Below are 6,792 nucleotides of genomic sequence, written 5' to 3' on the forward strand. Positions count from 1 at the left end.
TAGCGTGATAATATGTAGCCTATGTTGACCCGACTTCTTAATAATATTCGTGCCACATTTGAAGTAAATCCATGCAGTACTTTTTGAATTTATCCCGGACATACATACAGACAAACAAACAAAAATCCTAAAAACTATATTTTTGGCTTCAGTATCGATTGTAGATCACACCCCAAGTATTCTTTAAAAAAAATATTCAATGTACAGTTTTGACTTTCTTACCATTTTATTATATGTATAGATGTTTAGATTGTACACGCTAATTTTGCGACTGTTTTATAAGTTTTCCGTGACAGGACTACTGGAAGAGATTCCATCATGGGATAAGTAGTGCCTTTGTACCAGCATTGTTTATAAGAGCTATTTCCTTTTGCTATCCTAATGTACATAAATTATTAAATAAATAAATAAATCAGCATATCGCAGTCCACTGCTGGACTTAGGACTCTCCAAGTTCGCGCCAGACATCCGGGTTTTCCGCAATCCTCATCCAGCCTACACCGGTACACAATTTTTTTTATTTAAAATTTTATTTTATTTTTTAATTTGTTTTTAATTTTTTTTTTAATTTTTTCAGTTTCTACATCTAAATTTACATATATAGGGAAAATAGGAAAAAAATAAAAATAGCTTTGAACTTGAATCATTTATTTACATCACGAATAATGCGTTACATTTAAATCAGCGTAGTACAAAAATACGGTCAAGAATCACTTCGTCAACCCGATTTAAAATACATTAAAGAAAATTAAAAAACAGTCTGAAAATACGGAATGTGGGTAGAATCTGGAATATAGTGTGCATCTGATTTTTTGGTCATTTATACTTACTACCGTATCACACAGGCATTTAGGTTTAAAGTTGGCTTGACAAACATAATATACAATGTACATTGACAAAATGTAGAAAACGTTTAGAGATAAAACAACTCTTGCGCTAAGGTAGGTACTTAAAAGTAACTTGTTTTGTAAACCTAGTGCAACTGAAAATTGGCCATGCCAAAAAAAAATGGCAGTGATATTCAGTGCAATACGGCGTTCGATAAGCGTGCGTGCGAAGAGAAGAAAAGCCTTTCACAGTTAAAATATCTTTCTTAAATCAGCGTTCAATAACCGGCCTAGATTTCTCCATTGGAAAATAACAAGTTTTGGGGATAGACCGCTTCTTTTCATTAATTTGTGTTGTTCTAATTCTGTAAAATCATTCACCTCCAACGTATTATAAAAATTACAGCAAGTACGCAACATTAAATAAAAATCCCATCAGAACAAAAACACACAACACTCAAAACATAATAAATCTCTTATTATTTTAATCTAAATAAAACGTCGACGTGTTTTGTAATTATGATTTTTTTTTGCTTTGTTAGAAAAGTACAGATAAACAAAATATACACATTTATAATTCCCTTTTTTTTCTGTGGTATTTCAAACGTACATATAAAAATGGTGGGAAATTGTATTAGTACATTGTATTAGGTTTTTTAGGTCATCGATTACAAAACACTTCAAAGTTTCCTAAAATAAACAAAACATTAAATAATAATCATAATAATGAGGAAAAACATTATGCACCAATATAGAACGCTATTGCGTGAACCTATAACTAAGTCATAGCCTAAATTCGAAATGTGCACAAACAATTTACTTAGGCACAGGCTGATTATTATTTCCATACGCGATTCTAAATCGGGATAAAATCATTCTGCTACTGGTATTAATATAAAAAATATATAGGACCATTTAAATTACACATCTTGAAACATTGAATTTATGTCATACAATAAACGTTGCCAAAACAAAATAGTTCTTAATTGACAATTTCAATTTAAGTTATATTTATATGGCTTTTAATTGTATCAATTCAAAATAATAACAATTTACTTCATCAAATGTTGTTAAAAAAAGACACTCGATATTTGTGTATTCTTCTAACAGATTTTAATATTGAACTACGTCTGGATTTACGAAACTGAAAAATAATAATCAGCCCATTCATCTGAAACTAATTTTTTAATAAAACCTCGTGACCCCTACAAATAATTACGAAAGCTATTGTTGAAACGTACAAAGAGACACTACAGATATTATACATAAACATTCATATACTCCTTATTTGTGTAGATTATGCAATTACAATCCTTTAAAAAAAACCCCTTGTGAATAAAATTAACAATCCACAGCAGTGTATGAATATGGAACATTTTTTCATATATGTTTTAAAATCAAGATAGCAATGAATGTACAACTGATTAAGGACCTTTTTCAATTTATGGTGATAAAATCTCTATTATCTAGCAAATAAGTTACTGAAAGGCTTTATCAGTAGCTAGTTAAACATCTCAAGTAATAAACTACAACTTTAGGATTCACAGGTCGCAAACATGTCTGATAGATAAAAGTAGTTTGATCATGAAAAAAAAACATCAACTTTTATCTGTTAAATACTTTTATAAGTACGTGCTTAGACACCTTTATCAATAATAATTCATGAAACAGGGGCCGCAAGTAACAACTTTATATGCACGTAAATATTTCTTTTATCGACCTGATATTTTCATCTTTACATATATAGCCATACATATATACATTATATATTACATATAATCTGAAAAGTAATATCCCTTTAATTATCAGGTTGTCTGAAAGAGATTGCTTTTTAGCAATAAGATCACTTGGTTGTACAATTTGTTACTTGTAATGTAAATTTTGTTCTTTATTTAAATGTGCAATAAAGTATATTATTATTATTATTATTATATAGGTATGGGTACCTTTTTTATGTAATTTTTTTTCAGATGTGGCATTTAACTTATGTTCCTGAACAAAAATTGTATTATTTTTTTTTTTATTTATACATAGATTCTTACTGAATGTGCCTGTGATCTACTGACCATACACTAGTGGATTGTATTCTTTAGTGCCCATGTTTATATAATAAAAAATACCACTAAATAATAATTACTCTGTATTTAGTGCCTTTAATTAAACCAGTATTTATATTTTAATGACTATTCACGGGCAGTAACGTTTAAACCTTAATACTTAGAAATACTAAATATTTGGCCCCGCCCAAGCTTCTTATATGCTGTCTGTTTTCATACTTCTTTATATCGGAATGATCAATCTGTTTTATATATTATTATTTATTCAGATTGTCAAAAAAATAAATTATTTTTTGATAGGTTTTTTTCTTGTTATTTACCACTTTCCAAAAGATTTTCACGAAATTTATATAACATATACAAAATTTTATCTTCAATATATGCATATTAGCGATGTGTCAAGTATAGCTTGACCCGAGTCAGACTCGATTCAGGCTTTGGACTCGTATACTCCAGTACGCCAGACTCGAGTCCGAGACATATAGCCTGCTACCGGTTCCATGGACAACGATCTGGGATGTGTGATGATCTTTTATTTTTTTATTTTTTTCGCCATTCTTTTTGTTCTAAAATCAGACCCGAATCATGATTCGGGTACCATATAAAGCGACTCGTATTGACTCTAGTTCACATAACAGCGACTCGGCACATCACTAATGCACATATATTGTAACATAATGGTTATACGCTGCTGTTTTTTACTTGATACTTTTCAAATATAATCTTTCGTTAAAGAAAACTTATGTAACATTATATTTGAACATATCATTATTTATTTTGATATATAAGAACGACAATCAACCTATAAATGAACTCTAAAATTAAAAAACAAGACAAACTATAAGAAAAATCTTCATAGTTCAATCTTACATAAAGTTACAAAACGCTCGAAGGGATAAAATACTGAAACTGTTACACACATTCACATTCCTACTCTAATTGTACTTTCCACATACAAAAGGATCTTTACACATATTTTTTTTGTATCTTATATTACATATTCCCAAGATATGTTAACACTAAACTTACAATCGCTTATCACAATGCATTATTGAAACTTTTTCATTTTTTACAATTTATACACATTTTAATAATTTAATTATACTAAACTGATTATAAAACACGTAAAATCTTAAAAAATACTTTCTTCGTACTCTTGTAAAGAAAGACTATAAAAGAATACTGTAAATTATTACATCCTAATCATTTTATTCAGAAGGTAATTTTCGGTTGCTAGGATTGGAACCAATTGAATTCCTTTCAAATAAAGAATTATTAACTTGTTTTTTTTTTTTAAATAGCCGTAAATAATGAATTTTGTTTCAGTGTCATAAGTGGGATTGTAAAAAAATGAACAATACAACTTTTGAAAACTACCTCCTGTAGTGTCCTCGCAATGAATATTCAAATAAATTTTCTTCTTCTTACATTATTTTTTACACATGTAGCGACATCTATCTCGCAACATAAGAACTGAAACTGACGTATCCTACATCGCGATATTAAAGTTATCCGAGCGGTTGAAGATATACATAAGAACCCGACAATAACCGCCAGGGGCAGTAGCCCACCAGACACAACTCCCGGGTCGGGGGATCCTCCCTTTGCGATGGTGAATGAGAAACTACACACCCAATTCCTCGCACACCCCTCCAAACACATTAAACAAAGAAAAAGCTAGACCAAAAACATGAATATTTGCAATCAATAATAATTTTTTTAAATAAAATGATTAGGAATGTCATTCGAGAAATTAAGTAGTGGATAAAACCATACATAGAGTTATTCATTTGCGGATGATCGCATGAATGTTTGTATGATTATTTTTGTATACATAAGAGGCTTCAGCTACTCATACAACATGAATAGCCTCATTTAAATGACACCGAGTACATAGTGTCATTCGATTGATAATAATTATACATCTGATAAGAATGAAACTCTTATTTACTTACTCTCTCTTTTATATACAAGCTTATAATTAAATAAATATTAAGAAGAAAACATACAAGCTAAGTATTGCTAATAATACATCAGGATAAATGGAATAACAAAGAAAGTTTAATTAAAAAATAATATAAACATTGCATATATTATTATGCAAACTTTAATTATTTTTTTTGGCTTAAACACTATTATATATAAAAAATATTCCTGATTTATTTGTTTTATAAAATTATAAAAGATTTATAACAAAATAGCAATTGGTACATATGCATATTTTTACTTCACATGTATTTATTATTTTGAATTTTAGTTTACTAAATTTTTATAAGTAAAATCGCTTTAAACTTGAGGCAAACACATAATATTGCACACACAAATAACTGTTATATAATTATGTGCTTTAACATTGAAACCTGATACTGAAACTTAATCAATATCAAAGCAAAATTATATATACCATGAATTCATTAGAAGACCTGATGGATAATGTTATAATTGTTATTGATATATAACTGAGAATGATATGGGGAAGGAGTTGGATCTTTGCATACATTTCATAAATTTCTTTTTATATTAAAAACATTGAAATAAAATATATATTTAATTCAAATATCTTGGTCTAAGATCCGAACCTAAGTCCATCTACACCGAGCTGATAATAGAATAAAATATACTTTATAATAAATTTAGTATATAAGATAATACATTAAAGATGGCATGCCTAAAAAAATCCTGGACTGACTATTTTTAATTATTTTTTAAAATAATTTCTGACTTGATAGTATCTAATAAATAAATACCTATATCTAAAGTATGAAATGTATATGTGCAGCTGTTGAGTTGCCTATTACTTTACTGGGTTGCCAGGTATGTGGAAGATAACTGGCATCGACATACGTGTTTATACTATACTATATCCACTAAAAGATCGCAACGTCATCGACCACAACCGCTGAAATTGCCGTTCCACTAACGTAAAAAACGCCGCAGGCGTTGAAGCGAATTTTATAAGTGCAACGCATATTTGAGCGCTGTCCGGTATCAGCTGTGTGCTCGAAATATGGCAGCATAGTGAAAACATGCAGCTGTAGGGGTTGTGAGTAGATATTTCGCATGGATTGGAGTAAAACTTAATTCAACACGGATTCCTGGGAATTTATTGTTGCGATTTTGCCGAATCGAATGAGAGATAACATTCGCAATTTGAAATTGACAATTGTTTTTTTTTTAAATTCCCGCCACGTTTTGATGAAAGCCAACTCTGACCCACCTATATTTTGTGAACGAAGTGGGTGCGATGTGGTCGCGAGCAGTGACGTTAACTACGACGTCGAGTGATCGCTCGCGACGACCACGGGCCTTAGGTGGAACGATGGAAAAGGCGTTGTGGTCATTACGGTCACTTAATGGAACGTACCCAATCTATACGTGTCATTTGTCACACTATCAAGTTAAATTAAAAATTTCTTAATATGTTGATGTTGCAATTTACATTTTTTTTTTAAATAATTAAAAATAATCATTTCAGGATTTTTTTAGGCAACCCATTTTTAATATAATTATTATCTATTATACTAAATTTATTATACAGATTGTTTCATTCTATTATCAGCTCGGTGACTTAGGTTCGGATCTTCTACCATCTGTTTTTCCTTATTAGAATATGGACACAGCCTACGGAAAATTTGTTTATTTATACCCATATCATTAGCTGCAAATTTTAGAACGTATGGCATTTTTCACACTGCAAATTTTTTTTATTCAATATACAACATATCGATTTTTTACACAATACTAGTATGAACAGAATTATACATCTAATCACAAATTGCACTGAAACAATGGAAGATACACCATTTTATATTGCAATCACCAAAACCTATCAAATATCATGATATCAGATGATCATCAGTCATTAATTTAGTATTAAATTGCTTCACTTACCAAAATCTTGTGCAATG

This window comes from Melitaea cinxia, chromosome 20 (genome assembly GCF_905220565.1).
Source record: "Melitaea cinxia chromosome 20, ilMelCinx1.1, whole genome shotgun sequence".
Lineage (NCBI taxonomy): Eukaryota > Metazoa > Arthropoda > Insecta > Lepidoptera > Nymphalidae > Melitaea > Melitaea cinxia.